Genomic DNA, 20,101 nt, shown 5'->3' on the forward strand with positions numbered 1-20,101 from the left:
TTCAATGTGACCGATATACAGCTCACACACAACACACACTGGTCACTTCCTATGTATGAGGAGAGACTTCAATGTGACTGACATACAACTCACACACACTGGTCACTTCCTATGTCAGAGGAGAGACTTCAACGTGACTGATATACAGCTCACACACACTGGTCACTTCCTATGTCTGAGGTCTGCTAAATGACTTAAATGTAAATGTATGTAAATGAGAGACTTCAATGTGACCGATATACAGCTCACACACAACACACACTGGTCACTTCCTATGTATGAGGAGAGACTTCAACGTGACTGACATACAGCTCACACACAACACACACTGGTCACTTCCTATGTATGAGGAGAGACTTCAACGTGACTGACATACAGCTCACACACACTGGTCACTTCCTATGTCAGAGGAGAGACTTCAACGTGACTGACATACAGCTCACACACACTGGTCACTTCCTATGTCAGAGGAGAGACTTCAACGTCACTGACATACAGCTCACACACACTGGTCACTTCCTATGTCTGAGGAGAGACTTCAACGTGACTGATATACAGCTCACACACACAGAGAGATACAGAGGAGAGACTTCAACGTGACTGACATACAGCTCACACACAACACACCCTGGTCACTTCCTATGTCTGAGGAGAGACTTCAACGTGACTGACATACAGCTCACACACAACACACACTGGTCACTTCCTATGTATGAGGAGAGACTTCAATGTGACTGATTTACAGCTCACACACACAGAGAGATACAGAGGAGAGACTTCAACGTGACTGACATACAGCTCACACACACTGGTCACTTCCTATGTCAGAGGAGAGACTTCAACGTGACTGATATACAGCCCACACACACTGGTCACTTCCTATGTCTGAGGAGAGACTTCAATGTGACCGATATACAGCTCACACACAACACACACTGGTCACTTCCTATGTATGAGGAGAGACTTCAACGTGACTGACATACAGCTCACACACAACACACACTGGTCACTTCCTATGTATGAGGAGAGACTTCAATGTGACCGATATACAGCTCACACACAACACACACTGTTCACTTCCTATGTATGAGGAGATACTTCAACGTGACTGATATACAGCTCACGCACACTGGTCACTTCCTATGTCTGAAGAGAGACTTCAACGTGACTGACATACAGCTCACACACACTGGTCACTTCCTATGTCTGAGGAGAGACTTCAACGTGACTGACATACAGCTCACACACACTGGTCACTTCCTATGTCTGAAGAGAGACTTCAACGTGACTGATATACAGCTCACACACACAGAGAGATACAGAGGAGAGACTTCAACGTGACTGACATACAGCTCACACGCACAGAGAGATACAGAGGAGAGACTTCAACGTGACTGATATACAGCTCACACACATTGGTCACTTCCTATGTCTGAGGAGAGACTTCAACGTGACTGATATACAGCTCACACACACTGGTCACTTCCTATGTCTGAGGAGAGACTTCAACGTAACTGATATACAGCTCACACACAACACACACTGGTCACTTCCTATGTCTGCGGAGAGACTTCAACGTGACTGATATACAGCTCACACACAACACACACTGGTCACTTCCTATGTCAGAGGAGAGACTTCAACGTGACTGACTAGAAGCCATCGATATTATACAGAATAATGTGATTTAAAGCAAAAATAATTATAATATTTGAGTGAATAAATTGCCCCCGCTTGCTCAGTTGTCGGAAGTGAGAAGCCATGTTGTGTGGCTGTCTGTGCTACCAGCTCTCACAGTCTCACATCAAAATTAGACGTTCATCTATGTTTCTCAAACATAAAATTTAGAAGATGTTCCAAACATAAAATGTAGAATTGTTCAAGGTTAAGTTTAGGTATTTACTCAACATTTTTATGGTTAGGTTAAAGGTAAGGGTTAAGATTTGGGCTTAAAACTAAAAATAGAAAAAACTACTTTCTATCGCTGGATTTGAATTTACAACCTTTAGAATCAGACGCTAATCTGCCATCACCATCCACAACGCCCTTGCAAAACCAAAACATAGTTAAATGTAACAGCGCTCACTGTTGCCCCTTGTGGCCGGACTCCATGTCATCCCCATGTCGTCCTCAGATGGTAGTCGAATACTGACTTGTATACCCGCGTGACCTGGCTGTGTGTGTGTTTGTCTGGGATAGTATTGACTCTAACCTCTGACCTCTACCTTTGACCTCTGGAAAGACGCACAGGCTCCGGTTTCTTCCCACTGCTTTCTGTTGGACTACCGTGATCTGTAATGTGTTTGGCTGTTAGACTATGTTCCTTTGGGAAAACCTCCATCCATACCTGCCTCAGCATCCATGCCACCTCTGACTCTCATTCTCCCCTTATAGAAGCACCGCCTCCGGAGAAAGAGGGTCACGACCCCTGCGGTGGTGCTCTCGATCCTTTGAGTTCGGTTGAGCTACCAGTTTCTGCCTGAATGTCTCTGTCGTGGCCCTGGCGACCAAAAATATTTCTAAATGTTTTGCGCAAAACATCAACAAGGTAAATATCCAGAGACTTCCTCAGACACTAGATAAAGAAACCTAATTCTGTACCAAATTAAGACACCCTAAAAATGTAAACTTCAGGGGTACTTTGGCAGAGAGGACAGGGTCCAAGTTTGTGTTGACTACGGAAAAGCATTTTCTGTTGCATAAGCATCTAACTATACATATGACTGATTCATCAATGCGGTAATGTCAATATCAAAGTGTGGCATTCGGGTCAATTATCTATTTTTCTATAGGCTTTGCTTTCATTCTGTTCATTTGGTCTCTGTTCATTTGAGAAAACACACTTCACTTATTTCTCTCTCGCTTTCTCCCCCTCTTTCTATCGCTCTCTCTCTCATGCTCTGTCTCTCTCTCTCTACCTCCCTCTCTCTCGGACTTGCTCAAGAAACTAGCTTTTCTCATTTTAAAGCAGCTCCCCGTCTGCTTTAAGGAGCCCGAGTAATTAAAACAACATGGCTGTAATTTGACATTTTTCATTTCTGACCTCGGTCCATATCTGACCCAGGGGTGGACCAGGTTGGGCTATTTCCAGCTGATTTCGATGGTCTCTACTCTCTAGCACATATTCCACTGGTATTGTGGGTACTTGGAGACCAAGCTGATTGTTTGGTTATTGCATTAATATATACACAAATGAGTATCTTCAGAGCCTGACCGAGTCCTCCTCCCACACTAACACTATTAGTCAAAGTTGCGTCTAGGTTTCAGCGAGGGGCCTTTTCATGTGAAAGACTTTTGTCCCCGGTGAGGGACTTCCAACGCAAGGAAAGTACATCAATGCTTGATGCAGAGATAATGATGCTTGTGGCTGTGGCACATAACAACAAATTTGAAATAAAACTGATATGATTCTAGTTTGTGTTTTTATTACAGGCAGGAAATTACTGAACAGTTCAATTTGGACGGATGAGGAGTATGTCAAAAATAAAAAGGACAGCACACTTCCCTGCCAACCAAAAGCCACAAATATGAGTGTGTTCCCTGAGAAGTGGAGCACGAAGGGAAGAGAAAACGAGGGAAGGAGGAATGAGCGGACAGAAAGAGTGAGAAGCCTGCTGAGGTTTAATATGGGTGAGAGGTCAGGGCTGAGCCAGAGGTGGGCACCGAAGTGGACACCTCTTTCTGCCGCCCTTCACTGCGACACACACAATCAAATACACGTGCTCTCAGAGGCGCACATAAACACAAAGGTATGCACGCACACAGAAACCATCATCTCCATCACTGCTTTCTCTCCCATGTATATTCTCATGGCCTCTTCTTCTTTAGAAGAGCAGGAGGAATTCTATTCGTTCCTTCGAGAGAAAGAGGATGATGACAAGTGAGTGGTGAACAATGCCGTTTGTAGGTCTGAAGTGTTACACATTAGGGGAGGACTATTAGAAAAGAGCACAATTCATCCTCACTCCACGGACACAGGCACACGTACTCACGCACACACACTTCACAAAAATGGGGACAGATGCTATGCATCTATCAGATAAAGAAACCCCTATGGACGTTCCCCCCCGAGGTAGCAACCCCCAAAATGTTTTTTTTAACCTTTATTTTACTAGGCAAGTCAGTTCAGAACAAATTCTTATTTATAATGATGACCTAGGAACAGTGGGTTAACTACCTTGTTCAGGGGCAGAACAACAGAGGTTTACCTTGTCAGTTCAGGGATGTGATCAAGCTACCTTTCAGCTGCTGGCCCAACGCTCTAACCACTAGGCTACCTGCCACCCCAACAATACCCAGAGTATCCCAGAAGTGACTAGAGTGACCCGGTCTGTGAGTGGAGGGGTGCTAATTGCCCCACTGGTTAAACAGCTGCACAAGCTGATGTTGTTTTTCTTTGGGTGGGGAGGTCCTGAGAATGGGCCTCTCAGAACCAGGCCTGTTGACTGTGGTTGTAGCTGGACAGGGCCTGCTCAAGATTTTCACACCCAAGACCTTCCAATTGTAAACACATTTGCAGTCTGCCCGTGGCCCTCTCTCTACAGGCTTTGGCCCTGTTTTCTAACTTAGAACCAGGATGAGCACTGGGTAAAGTAAGAGGAGGCTTTATATAATATCTTACACACATTTGAAGCATGATGGCTGCCGGATAAAGATACATTGTTATGTGTCCCAAATGTATCAGCTTGCTTCTTTTAATTTCTTACATTTTTCACTGAGAAGGATGTATTCTGAAACATTTTGCATTCGAGACCATTGGAAGAAACGGCTTGAATTATATCGTTGGAGAAAACTAAATTAGCCATTTGGATTTGACTCTGGGCTCATCTTATCCAATCCAACAGGTAATGAACTACGTCTGAGGCGATAGGAACAAGAGGAAGTTATAGAGGGATGGAGAGAGGGGGCAGAAAAGGGGTGCTGTGGACGGGAGCGATACAGGGAAAACCTCCCATTCCTCCACATCAAAGAGTTGGACATGAACGAAGCACAAACATTTTTAAAGGGGTGGGGGATGCATACAATGACTGAAGAGCTCAAACTGGAACACGTGTGACCCCCCTGTCATCCCCACTGTTCCCCCTGCTCTACCTCCAGACCATATCTGATGAGGGAGGGACAAGACCCCTGGTTTCTGAACCTCTTGTCAAGACAATGAGAAACATACAAAGACCTCCTGCAATGTGAAACGGATCCAGGGGTTTATGGTATGGGGGCTTTAATAGTAATTGAATCAAGGTTGCAGGCAGAGAGAGTAGCATTGAGGCTGCCCAAGGCCCGAGCATAAATCTCATTATCGATACTTCAATAGGAAGAGAGGGACATCAGGGTCACTTCATTAACAACCGTCAACCACATGGAGAACATTTGGCTGGAACACAGTTGAACCCAATGCTGTTGCTTTCTGACAAGGAAAAGCATTAACAAAGCGAATTGGGCCCCGGAGGGGCAGGAGGGTTTGAGGACATCCACCAGGGTTCACACTCACAACCTCGCTGCAGTGTAAAGGGAACTGACGTATAAGTCCTTCAATTATCCGGAAGACGGTTAACACTGAGCAGTGGTCAGCTGCACCATGAGCTCATCCGACCTGCCGGCTGCCACCACCGCTCCGATTAGATCATACCTCGGAGGAACGCTTGGGAGCTCTTCTGCTTACAAGCCACGCATGAAGTGTCAAATGTCGACAAGGTGCAGACTAGAATCATATTTAACATTTAGATTTATGCCCCGTTGCATATTGTTCTAACTGTTCCCTGAGTCGTTCCTGCTTTTCTTTAACTGACACACATCATATTTCTCATCCAATTCATTTGATTCGGGACATGCTGCGGATTAAATATGTGTTCAAATGAAGTTGTCTGTGTACTGAACGTATTGGAAGACTGACCAAATCCAACTCTTTTTTTGTTTCCTGAATTTCATCACCAACACAGAAGGTTGTCATTTGCAAACGACAGGTAACTGTCAAAATAAAGGAAACACCAACGTAAGGTGTCTTAGTAGGGAGTTGGGCCACGACGAGCAGCTTCAGTGCACCTTGACATAGATTCTACAAGTGTCTGGAACTCTATAGGAGGGATGCGACACCATTCTTCCAAGGGAAATTCTATCATTTGTTGTAGTGTTGATGGTGTAGTAAAAATCTGTCTTCGGTGCCACTCTAGAATCTCCCATAAGTGTTCCACCGGGTTGAGATCTGGTGACTGAGATCCTAAGATTGATGGGATGTTAATTGCTTAATTAAATCAGGAATCACACCCATTATCCCTCATTTACTCAAGTTTTCCTTTATTTTAGCAATTACCTGGAAATCCATCTTGAAGGAGGAGGGTAGGGTAGGATATCTTTGTTCTGTTTCAAACATTTTTTAAACAGTTGACAAATGTCAGAAAAAAAGACAGAAATGTCCTAGATTTGAAAGTACAGTAAAATGCCATTTCGCCAAGAAGATTGACCCCTCTGTCGTCCCCGTTTCAAAGGAGTGTGATGGGTTTGTCTCAGTCTGAATGAATGTCTTCCATAATGTATGAGGAGTGGAGAACAAGGGCAACTGGTAGGGAGTGTCAGGCGGGCCACTTTCTCCCTCCCCTGGGTATGGGTTCCCTTTCCACACTCATTTCAATGACCTGGCACAGACGCACATACTCACACATGTGCAAACAGAGGTGGGAAAAGAACCCAATTGTCATACTTGACTAAAAGTAGTGATACCTTAACAGAAATTGACTCAAGTAAAAGTGAAAGCCACCCAGTAAAATACTACTTGAGTAAAAGTCTAAAGGTACTTGGTTTGAAATATACTTAAGAATTCAAAGTAAATGGAATTGCTAAAATGTATTTAAGTATCAAAAGTAAAAGTATAAACCATTTATAATTCCTTATTTTAAGCAAACCAGACTGCACAATTTAAAAATATATTTTTATTGGTGGACCGGCAGGGGCACACTCCAACACTCAGACATAATTTACAAACGAAGCATTTGTGTTTAGTGAGTCCACCAAATGAGAGGCAGTAGGGAGGACCAGGGATGTTCTCTTGATAAGTGCGTGAATCGGACCATTTTCAAGTGAAAATGTCACAAGTATGTTGGGGGTTCAGGGAAAATGTACAGTGGCTGGCGAAAGTATTCACACCCCTTGGCATTTTTCCTATTTTGTTGTCTTACAACCTGGAATTAAAATATATATTTTTTGGGGGGGTTAAATCTTTTGATTTACACACCATGCCTACCACCTTGAAGATACAAAATCTTTCTTTATTGTGAAACAAACAAGAAATATGACAGAAAAACAAAAAACTTGAGCGTGCATAACTATTCACCCCCCCCCCCAAAGTCAATACTTTGTAGAGCCACATTGTGCAACAATTATAGCTGCAAGTCTCTTGGGGTATGTCTCTATAAGATTGGCACATCTAGCCACTGGGATTTCTGCCCATTCTTCAAGGCAAAACTGCTCCAGCTCCTTCAAGTTGGATGGGTTCCGCTGGTGTACAGCAATCTTTAAGTCATACCACAGATTCTCAATTGGATTGAGGTCTGGGCATTGACTAGGCCATTCCAATACATTTAAATGTTTCCCCTTTAAACCACTTGAGTGTTTCTTTATGCTTAGGGTCATTGCCCTGCTGGAAGGTGAACCTCCGTCCCAGTCTCAAATCTCTGGAAGAATGAAACAGGTTTCCCTCAAGAATATCCCTGTATTTAGCACCATCCATTATTCCTTCAATTCTGACTAGTTTATTTAACTAATTATGTGACTTCAGAAGGTAATTGGTTGCACCAGATCTTATTTAGGGACTTCATAGCAAAGGAGGTGAATACATTTGCAGACACCACTTTTCATTTTTTTTTTTTTTTTTTTTTTATATATACGGTTTTGAAACAAGTATTTTTTAAATTTGAACACATTTTTCTATGTCCATTACAAAACCACCCCCCAAAAAACACAAACTGTGAATTTGATATTTTTTACCAATATTATGATTGTCTGTTTGTTTCATCTCTGCAAAGTAGTTAAAATGCTGTCAGTTCCACTTTAACATGGCTAGGTGTGACAACCACATATCACTGTCATAGTAAGTACATTTAGTTAAAATGCTGTCAGTTCCACTTTAACATAGCTAGGTGTGACAACCACATATCACTGTCATAGTAAGGGGTATCTAGAACGGGGGTATCTAGTACGGGGTATCTAGTACGGGGTATCTGGTACGGGGTATCTAGTACGGGGGTATCTAGTACGGGGTCAGTCTAAGGGGGAGGGGTGCTGTAAGATTATTTCATGGGTTCCCTTAGGGGTGGGAGGGCCAAAAAACCAGACGTGGCACAACAGAATGCTCGGGTTGGGGTGTAGGGTTTGAGCATAGCCTGAAGGGAGGGAGGGCAGTTCCTCTTGTTGCTCCGTAGGCAAGTACCATGTTATTTCCCCCTGCTTTTCATTTGATCGTATTCTACTCTTGCTTATTTACATTGTTGACAACCCTGACACGCTGGCCATCTCAGTGAGATGAAAGGGGAGAAGTGGAGGCACTTTCGGAGACGCATGGCCCACTGTCATTGTCATTGTCATGCATACTCCCCGCTGGCCATGTGCCAGCCACCCAGTGCTGTCCCCTGGTACACCTGACACTGCCCTGAGAAAGGAGAGAGGTCTATCTGGTGATCTGACCTCTGAGACGCCCAAGGCATTCAAACTGTACTGCCAGCGCCACAATCATGGTAACCAAACTGCACCCTCTTGAACCACTCTCTGCACTGACAGACACAGACACACCGGGAAGGCAATAGAGGAGAGAACGGGGGAGATAAGAGATATGCCTTGATGTTGGCAACATCTTTGAGTGTGCAGAACCCCCTTGAGTCTAGACCAACGACCAAGCTCCTTGGCATTGTAACGGGGTAGGTAACCCATTACAGACTAGGGCAGAATTTGTTGATCCATTCCTGGGGTACTCCCTTGGGTAGGTAACCCATTACAGTCTAGCGCAGAGTTTGTTGATCCATTCCTGGGGTACTCCCTTGGGTAGGTAACCCATTACAGACGAGGGCAGAGTTTGTTGATCCATTCCTGGGGTACTCCCTTGGGTAGGTAACCCATTACAGACTAGGGCAGAGTTTGTTGATCCATTCCTGGGGTACTCCCTTGGGTAGGTAACCCATTACAGACTAGGGCAGAGTTTGTTGATCCATTCCTGGGGTACTCCCTTGGGTAGGTAACCCATTATAGACAAGGGCAGAGTTTGTTGATCCATTCCTGGGGTACTCCCTTGGGTAGGTAAACCCATTATAGACTAGGGCAGAGTTTGTTGATCCATTCCTGGGGTACTCCCTTGGGTAGGTAACCCATTACAAACTAGGGCAGAGTTTGTTGATCCATTCCTGGGGTACTCCCTTGTGTAGGTAACCCATTACAGACTAGCGCAGAGTTTGTTGATCCATTCCTGGGGTACTCCCTTGGGTAGGTAACCCATTACAGACTAGGGCAGAGGTTGTTGATCCATTCCTGGGGTACTCCCTTGGATGGGGTTGCACTTTTTTTGCCATAGCTTTTTCTACAGACCGCCAGCTGCCATTGACTAGGATAAAGCAAAGCAGTTCGACACATACAACAATACAGAGTTACACATGGAGTAAAACAAACATACAGTCAATAATACAGTCGAAAAATAAGTATATATACAATGTTAGCAAGTGAGGTGAGATAAGGGAGGTAAAGGCAAGAAAAGGCTATGGTGGCAAGGTAAATACAATATAACAAGTAAAACACTGGAATGGTTGATTTGCAGTGGAAGACTGTGCAATGTAGAGATAAAAAATATTGGGGTGCAAAGGAGCAAAATAAATAAATACAGTAGGGAAAGAGGTAGTTGTTTGGGCTGTTTGGAAGGACAGTTTACTGTCTAACCAGACACCTAGGTAGTTGTAGTTGTCCACATATTCTAAGTCAGAGCCGTCCAGAGTAGTGATGTCGGACAGGCGGGCAGGAGCAGGCAGCGATCGGTTGAAGAGCATGCATTTTGTTTTACTTGTATTTAAGAGCAGTTGGAGGCCACGGAAGGAGAGTTGTATGGCATTGAAGCTCGCCTGGAGGGTTGTTAACACAGTGTCCAAAGAAGGGCCAGAAGTATACAGAATGGTGTCGTCTGCGTAGAAGTGGATCAGAGACTCACCAGCAGCAAGAGCGACATCATTGATGTATACAGAGAAGAGAGTCGGTCCAAGATTTGAACCCTGTGGCACCCCCATAGAGACTGCCAGAGGTCCGGACAGCAGACCCTCCGATTTGACACACTGAACTCTATCAGAGTAGTAGTTGGTGAACCAGACAAGACAATCATTTGAGAAACCAAGGCTGTTGAGTCTACCGATGAGGATGTGGTGATTGACAGAGTCGAAAGCCTTGGCCAGGTCAATGAATACGGCTGCACAGTATTATTTCTTATCGATGGCGGTTAAGATATCGTTTAGGAGCTTGAGCGTGGCTGAGGTGCACCCATGACCAGCTCGGAAACCAGATTGCATAGCGGAGAAGGTACGGTGGGATTCGAAATGGTCGGTGATCTGTTTGTTGACTTGGCATTCAAAGACCTTAGAAAGGCAGGGTAGGATAGATATTGGTCTGTAGCAGTTTGGGTCAAGAATATCCCCCCCCCCTTTGAAGAGGGGGATGACCGCAGCTGCTTTCCAATCTTTGGGAATCTCAGACGACATGAAAGAGAGGTTGAACAGGCTAGTAATAGGGGTTGTAACAATATCGGCAGATCATTTTAGAAAGAAAGGGTCCAGATTGTCTAGCCCGGCTGATTTGTAGGGGTCCACATTTTGCAGCTCTTTCAGAACATCAGTTGACTGGATTTGAGAGAAGGAGAAATGGGGAAGGCTTGGGCGAGTTGCTATGGGGGGTGCAGTGCTATTGACCGGGGTAGGGTAGGCAGGTGGAAAGCATGGCCAGCCGTAGAAAAATGCTTAATGAAATTCTCAATTATAGTGGATTTATCGGTGGTGACAATGTTTCCTATCTTCAGTGCAGTGGGCAGCTGTGAGGAGGTGTTCTTATTCTTCATTGACTTAACAGTGTCCCAGAACTTTTTTGAGTTTGTGTTGCAGGAATCAAATTTCTGCTTGAAAAAGCTAGCCTTAGCTTTTCTAACTGCCTGTGTATATTGGTTTCTAGCTTCCCTGAAAAGTTGCATATCACGGGGGGCTGTTCGATGCTAATGCAGAACGCCATAGGATGTTTTTGTGTTGGTTAAGGGCAGTCAGTTCTGGAGAGAACCAAGGGCTATATCTGTTCCTGGTTCTAAATTTCTTGAACGGGGCATGCTTATTTAAGATGGTGAGGAAGGCATTTTTTTTAATAACCAGGCATCCTCTACTGACGGGATGAGATCAATATCCTTTCAGGATACCCCAACCAGGTCGATTAGAAAGGCATGCTCGCTGAAGTGTTTCAGGGAGCATTTGACAGTGATGAGTGGAGGTCGTTTGACCACTGACCCATTACGGATGCAGGCAATGAGGCAGTGATCGCTGAGATCTTGGTTGAAAACAGCAGAGGTGTATTTAGAGGGCAAGTTGGTTAGGATGATATGAGGGTGCCCGTGTTTACGGATTTGGGGTGGTACCTGGTAGGTTCATCGATAATTTGTGTGAGATTCAGGGTGTCAAGCTTAGATTGTAGGATAGCTGTGTCGTAAAGGTGAAATGTTCTATTTGAGAATCCAGTCCCTACGGCCGGAAGAGAAAGATGGAGAAAGGGAGGAGATAGAAAGATACTTTCCCCAGTCATATTAGTTTCAAAGTGGTGTTGGATGGGCCGGGGTTAGGAGGCAGGTGACCCCAGTAGCACAGCTTGTTGGTTTTTTAAAGCGCTGCCTCTCCAGTCATATGGCTGGTGAAGCCAAGGCCTCTTGGACCACAGGAAACAATAAAACCAGGGGCTTTATTACGAGGATCAGACAAAGTCGCTCTCAAAGACGTTGAGCTAAAGGTGTGCCTTGCACCCAGGCAACAAGGGACACACACACACAGCATATACATGTTCGCTGTGGTCCCTCACGGATCCACTCTCAAAGACATTGAGCTAAAGGTGTGCCTTGTACCCAGGCAACGATGGACACACACACATTCTCTCTCTTCTCATCTCTGAGACTCCATGCACACGCAAACGCACAGACACACACACACAGCATATACATGTTTAGTTGTTTAGTTGTTTAGGCCCTCTCTCCTCTCTTTGATGAGGACCGTGGAACATTTTCATCCCATTAGCCACATGTTGCTCCTAATATCTCAACAATAAAATGCTATTTCCCCGCCGTCATAAAGCAGGCGCATCAAGTTCAGAGATAGGGAGAGAGAGAAAGAAAGATTTTACAATAATTTAAAAACACTCCTACCATTACAAAACCCTCAAACGTCAAGAGTTGATCATAGAAAGTGTCCCCTCTGTCAGCTGGTTCTGAGGCTCAGTTCACTAACCCCTACCAACCCAACAAAGCTTCAGGACAGCACTTATAAAATCAGACCCAACCGAATCATCACAAAACAAAAAGAGAAATACTCTGTATATCCCCTATTGGAAAGACACCACACAAACAGTACATTGTGGCAGACCATCTAACCACCGTGACTGAAAGAAAATGGAGAAAAACATTGACTATAAACACTGACTACTACTACAGCCTGGCCATAGGGCAATTTTTCCTTCACAAAATTGAAACCTTTACAAAAATGTTGAAACCAAAACAGAAAAGGAGAAAATCCAATATCTATTGGGAGAAAAAACCCTTTATACCATATTAGCTGAAAAATATGTAGCTTCCTGCTACACCCGTAGGGACAGCCAGTGGAACGATCAACTAAGACAATAACATGCTACCTGTGTCTTTCCCCTATTTTGTTATTGTCCTCATTCATGTCTTACTGTAGTGTCCTGTTGAGAGAGAGAGAGACAGAGACAGAGAGAGACAGAGACAAAGACAGAGACAGAGAGACAGAGGGAGACAGAGGGAGACAGAGAGACAGAGAGACAGAGACAGAGACAGAGACAGAGACAGACAGAGACACAGACACAGACAGAGACAGAGACAGAGACAGAGACACAGACACAGACACAGACACAGACACAGACACAGACACAGACACAGACACAGACACAGACACAGAGAGACACAGACACAGAGAGACACAGAGAGAGAGAGACAGAGAGAGACAGAGAGAGACAGAGAGAGACAGAGAGAGACAGAGAGAGACAGAGAGAGACAGAGAGAGACAGAGACACAGACACAGACACAGACACAGACACAGACACAGACACAGACACAGACACAGACACAGACACAGACACAGAGACAGAGAGAGACAGAGAGAGACAGAGAGAGACAGAGAGAGAGACAGAGAGAGACAGAGAGAGACAGAGAGAGACAGAGAGAGAGAGACTGGGTCCGCTGCTCATTTTTGACCCTCAGCAGTGTAATCTATCGGGGAGATTAAGGTAAAGGAGTTATTCTTGACTATTTTATTAAGAGGCGCAGGAAGAGAGGCGTATTGCTCCTCAAGCAGCGTGACATACAATGTAAGACAAACATTACAGCAACCCAGTCTCAGGTGACCTGGCATCAAAGACAAGGCTCTGAAAACAAAACTCTTTCCCGTTTCCATGCGTTTTGCCCCGAGCCGTGTCCGGTAGATAAATAGTGAGGTGTCAAAAGTGGAGGAATGGGAATCCCACACCTAGTTTTAATTCAATGGAGAGAGGTGAAACGACAAAAATATCTGTTTCGAGGTCAAGGGGAGGAAGGTGAAGCTCAGGAGATCTCGGAGTGCAGCCAAACTCACCTCAAAAGAGGGAACAGGAACAATCAAAGGGTTTATTATTCTTTGACACATTTCTGTGTAATTTCTACGGTTGATTATGAAATGGACGTACGAGACTATACAAACATAGGCAAACTTACTTAGGCACTCAAGTCTTTTCAAAATAGTTAAAGGTTGTGTGAGTGAACTAAATTACAGGGAGTGGCCTATTGAGTGTATGATTGTGTGTATAGAGTATTGTTTTGTGACTGCAGACCTCTAAAAAATAGTACCACAGCAGAACCACCTAATGCCAGACAAGTGTGAGATCTCAGCAGGTTTTCACAGCAGCTTGGAAGATGAAGGGGAAAGAATTTAAAAGGCATGGAGCAAAAGAAAAAAAGAGGGAAAAATGGAAAACGCAAACACTTTTGTCTGGAGCTTTGGGGGGATTTGACAGACAAGCCAATCCTCAGGTCCAAAACATTTGTTTTGAATAACGTTGTCATCCCAGTTAAAAGTTTAATTGACATCACTTGAGGAACTTGAGGGAATGTTCAACACAGTTTGAGGATGAGGAAAAGCCATAGTGGTCTTTTCAACCGCTTGTAAAACACAAGTCAGAAACCAGATCCCAGTTTCCCTTTTTTTCAAGCTTGATGGAGAGAAGGGCTGAGCAACAATACTTCTAATTTGCCAAGACTCTCCTCATAACAGTCTACAGACACAGGCTGTAAGAGCTGATATTTTAACTATTTATCATTTTCATTTTCGTTTTTTTACATACCATTGAAAAACTTTTGGGATGGGATTAAAGATAATATCAAGCAATATGCCACAGTTTCATGTTGAACCAGGTGAGGATTCACACCTCTTGACCTTCTCCACAGTTTGTTGTGTTAGAAAGCATTAAAATGTATATCCACCACTCTCCTTGCTCAAACAGCCCGTACACAGCCTGGAGGTGTGCTTTGGGACATTGTCCTGTTCAAAGATAAAGATAGTAACTGAGCTAAACGACTACCGCCCCGTAGCACTCACTTCCGTCATCATGAAGTGCTTTGAGAGACTAGTCAAGGACCATATCACCTCCACCCTACCTGACACCCTAGACCCACTCCAATTTGCTTACCGCCCAAATAGGTCCACAGACGATGCAATCTCAACCACACTGCACACTGCCCTAACCCACCTGGACAAGAGGAATACCTATGTGAGAATGCTGTTCATCGACTACAGCTCGGCATTCAACACCATAGTACCCTCCAAGCTCGTCATCAAGCTCGAGACCCTGGGTCTCGACCCCACCCTGTGCAACTGGGTACTGGACTTCCTGACGGGCCGCCCCCAGGTGGTGAGGGTAGGCAACAACATCTCCTCCCCGCTGATCCTCAACACGGGGGCCCCACAAGGGTGCGTTCTGAGCCCTCTCCTGTACTCCCTGTTCACCCACGACTGCGTGGACACGCACGCCTCCAACTCAATCATCAAGTTTGCGGACGACACAACAGTGATTACCAACAACGACGAGACGGCCTACAGGGAGGAGGTGAGGGCCCTCGGAGTGTGGTGTCAGGAAAATAACCTCACACTCAACGTCAACAAAACTAAGGAGATGATTGTGGACTTCAGGAAACAGCAGAGGGAACAACCCCTATCCACATCGATGGAACAGTAGTGGAGAGGGTAGCTAGTTTTAAGTTCCTCGGCATACACATCACAGACAAACTGAATTGGTCCACTCACACTGACAGCGTCGTGAAGAAGGCGCAGCAGCGCCTCTTCAACCTCAGGAGGCTGACGAAATTCGGCTTGTCACCAAAAGCACTCACAAACTTCTACAGATGCACAATCGAGAGCATCCTGGCGGGCTGTATCACCGCCTGGTACGGCAACTGCTCCGCCCTCAACCGTAAGGCTCTCCAGAGGGTAGTGAGGACTGCACAACGCATCACGGGGGGCAAACTACCTGCCCTCCAGGACACCTACACCACCCGATGTTACAGGAAGGCCATAAAGATCATCAAGGACATCAACCACCCGAACCACTGCCTGTTCACCCCGCTATCATCCAGAAGGCGAGGTCAGTACAGGTGCATCAAAGCTGGGACCGAGAGACTGAAAAACAGCTTCTATCTCAAGGCCATCAGACTGTTAAACAGCCACCACTAACATTGAGTGGCTGCTGCCAACACACTGTCATTGACACTGACCCAACTCCAGCCACTTTAATAATGGGAATTGATGGGAAATGATGTAAATATATCACTAGCCACTTTAAACAATGCTACCTTATATAATGTTACTTACCCTACATTATTCATCTCATATGCATATGTATATACTGTACTCTACATCATCGACTGCATCCTTATGTAATACATGTATCACTAGCCACTTTAACTATGCCACTTTGTTTACTTTGTCTACACACTCATCTCATATGTATATACTGTACTCGATACCATCTACTGTATGCTGCTCTGTACCATCCCTCATTCATATATCCTTATGTACATATTCCTTATCCCCTTACACTGTGTATAATACAGTAGTTTTGGAATTGTTAGTTAGATTACTTGTTGGTTATCACTGCATTGTCGGAACTAGAAGCACAAGCATTTCGCTACACTCGCATTAACATCTGCTAACCATGTGTATGTGACAAATAAAATTTGATTTAATTTGATTTAGTCCCACTATGCGCAAACCAGTACCCACGCACACTGGCTCGGTACCGGTGCCCCCTGTATATAGCCCCGTTATTGTTATTCTTATTGTGTTACTTTTTAGTATTACTTTTTATTTTTGTCTACTTGGTAAATATTTGCTTAACTCTTCTTGAACTGCACTGTGGGTTAAGGGCTTGTAAGTATTTCACAGTAAAGTCTTCACTTGTTGTATCCGGCTCATTTGACAAATAAAGTTTGATTTCATTTGACGACGTATCGCTGCAGAATGCTGTCGTAGCCATGCTGGTTAAGTGTGCCCTGAAATTCTAAATGAATCACTGACAGAGTCACCAGCAAAGCACCCCTAAAGAATCACACCACCTACTCCATGCTTCGTGGTGGGAACCACACATGCAGAGATCATCCGTTCACCAACCCTGCGTCTCACAAGACATGGAGGTTGGACCCAAAAATCTCACATTTTGACAGATTTCCACCAGTCTAATGTCCATTGCTCGTGTTTCTTGGCCCAACCAAGTCTCTTCTTAATATTGGTGTCCTTTAGTAGTGGTTTCTTTGCAGCATTGCGACCATTAATGCCTGATTCACGCAGTCTCCTCTGAACAGTTGATATTGATATGTGTCTGTTACTTCAACTTTATGAAGCATTTATTTGGGTTGCAATTTCAGAGGCTGGTAACTTAAATGCACTTATCCTCTGCAGCCGAGGTAGCGCTGGGTCTTCCTTTCCTGTGGCGGTCCTCATGAGAGCTAGTTTCATCATAACGCTTGATGGTTTTGAAGCATTGGTTTTGAAGCATTGGTTTTGAAGAAACTTTCAAAGTTCTTGACATTTTCCAGAATGATGGACTGTCTTTTCTATTTGCTAATTTGAGATGTTCTTGCCATAATATGGACTTGGTCTTCTACCAAATAGGGCTATATTCTGTATACCACTCCTACCTTATCACAACATAACTGTATCAAATCCATTAAGAAGGAAATCAATTCCACAAATTAACTTTTAACAATGCAAATCATAAAGCTGGTTGAGAGAATGCCAAGAGTGTGCAAAGCTGTCATCAAGGCAAAGGGTGGCTACTTTGAAGAATCTCAAATATAAAATATTCTTTGATTTGTTTAACACTTTTTTGGTTACTACATGTTTCCATATGTGTTATTTTCTGAGTTTTGATGTCTTCACTATTATTTTACAATGTAGAAAATAGTAAAATTAATGAAAAACCCTTGAATGAGTAAGTGTGTCCAAACTTTTGTCTGGTAAAGTATATACAGTCATGGCCAAAAGTTTTTGAGAATGACACAAATATTAATTTCTACAAAGTTTGCTGCTTCACTGTCTTTAGATATTTTTGTCAGATGTTACTATGGAATACTGAAGTATAATTACAAGCATTTCATAAGTGTCGAAGGCTTTTATTGACAATTACATGAAGTTGATGCAAAGAGTCAATATTTGCAGTGTTGACCCTTCTTTTTCAAGACATCTGCAATCCGCCAAGGCATGCTGTCAATTAACTTCTGGGCCACATCCTGACTGATGGCAGCCCATTCTTGCATAATCAACGCTTGGAGTTTGTCAGAATTTGTGGGTTTTTGTTTGTCCACCCACCTCTTGAGAATTGACCACAAGTTCTCAATGGGTTGGTGACTGGGGGGCAGTATTGAGTAGCTTGGATGAATATGGTTCGCAGAGTAAACTGCCTGCTCCTCTGTCCCAGATGCTAACATATGCATATTATTATTAGTATTGGATAGAAAACACTCAGACGTTTCTAAAACTGTTTGAATTATGTCTGTGAGTATAACATAACTCATGTGGCAGGCAAAAATCTGAGAAAAATCCAACCAGGAAGTGGGAAATCTGAGGCTTGTAGTTTTTTAAAATTTTACTCAGCCCCTATTGCAGATACAGTGGGATATTGGTTATGTTGCACTTCCTAAGGCTTCCACTAGATGTCAACAGTCTTTAGAACTTTGTTTGAGGCTTCTACTGTGAAGTGGGACCGAATGAGAGGGGAATGAGCCAGGTGTCTGGCAGAGTGCCACGCGCTGGTCATGCGCATTTCACATGAGAGGTAGCTACGTTCCCTTGCTTTTCTACAGACATAGGAATTCTCCGGTTGGAACATTATTTAATATTTATGATAAAAACATTCTAAAGATTGATTCTTTACTTAGTTTGACATGTTTCTACGACCTGTAATATAACTTTTTGAACTTTTTGTCCGACGTTCGACTGGACCTGAACGCACGTTTGGATTTGTTTACCGAACGCATGTTTGGATTTGTTTACCAAACGCCCTAACAAAAGAAGCTATTTGGACATAAATGATGAACTTTATTGAACACATCAAACATTTATGGTGGAACTGGTATCCCTGGGAGTGCATTCTGATGAAGATCATCAAAGGTAAGTGATTATTTATAATGCTATTTCTGACTCATGTTGACGACCCAATATGGCGGATATCTTTTTGGCTGCTTTGTTGTCTGAACGCAGTACTCAGATTATTGCATGGTTAGCTTTTTCCGTAAAGTGTTTTTTAAATCTGACACATCGGTTGCATTAAGGAGAAGTATATCTCTAATTCCATTTATAACACTTGTATTTTCATCAACATTTATGATGAGTATTTCTGTAAATTCATGTGGCTCTCTGCAAGATCACATACATGTATTGGGTAACATGAAGTCCTATGAGTGTCATCTGATGAAGATCATAAAAGGTTAGTGATCCTCTGATGGCATTCCAATTAATACTAAAATAAGTCTGTGACTTAAAGGTTGGAGGAGCTTCTCTCTGTGTTTTTGCTGGGGGGGGCATTAAGGTCCATGTGCTTATTGATTGTGATCCGCAGATGCCTTGTTCATCTTGCCCAGGCAGAGACTGAAGTGTGAGCTTGTTTTTCCCAGTTATTTTTACATTTTGTTCACGCCTACATGAATAATAATTTTTTTGATTTATTTTAAAGCATTGTAAACTTTTTTTCTGTCCAGTGGATGGTCGGTCTGTGGCCATGACTCTCTGTGAGTGGTTGCATTTCTCCACCCTTATCCCTTGACTGTTTACAGGAACAAAGGTGAGGTGTTTGCTCTGTCCCTGTCCTATAGATTGCCCATTTACCTCTGTAGCCTTCTGCCTGGTGTGTTTAACTTGTCTAAAGTATGGTATCTTTCAAGTATTTTTATTTGTATTTTTTTTCTAGTTGAGTATATTATTTACATTGCTTTGTCTTGTCTATGTGTGTGTGTGTGTAAAACGTAATAAACAGAGTTAAAAAACTATATTTTTTAAAAAAGGTTAGTGATTAATTTTATCTCTATTTGTGCTTTTTGTGACTCCTCTCCTTGGCTGGAAAAATGGCTGTGTTTTTCTATGACTTGGTGGTGACCTAACAATCGTTTGTGGTGCTTTTGCTGTAAAGCCTTTTTGAAATCAGACACTGTGGCTGGATTAACGACAATGTTATATTTAAAATGGTGTAAAATACTTGTATGCTTGAGGAATTTTAATGATGAGATTTTTGTTGTTTTGAATTTGGCGCCCTGCACTTTCACTGGTTGTTGGCGGGGTGGGACGCTACCGTCCCACATATCCCAGAG

Source organism: Oncorhynchus gorbuscha, linkage group LG10 (assembly GCF_021184085.1).
Source record: "Oncorhynchus gorbuscha isolate QuinsamMale2020 ecotype Even-year linkage group LG10, OgorEven_v1.0, whole genome shotgun sequence".
Taxonomy (NCBI): Eukaryota; Metazoa; Chordata; class Actinopteri; order Salmoniformes; family Salmonidae; genus Oncorhynchus; species Oncorhynchus gorbuscha.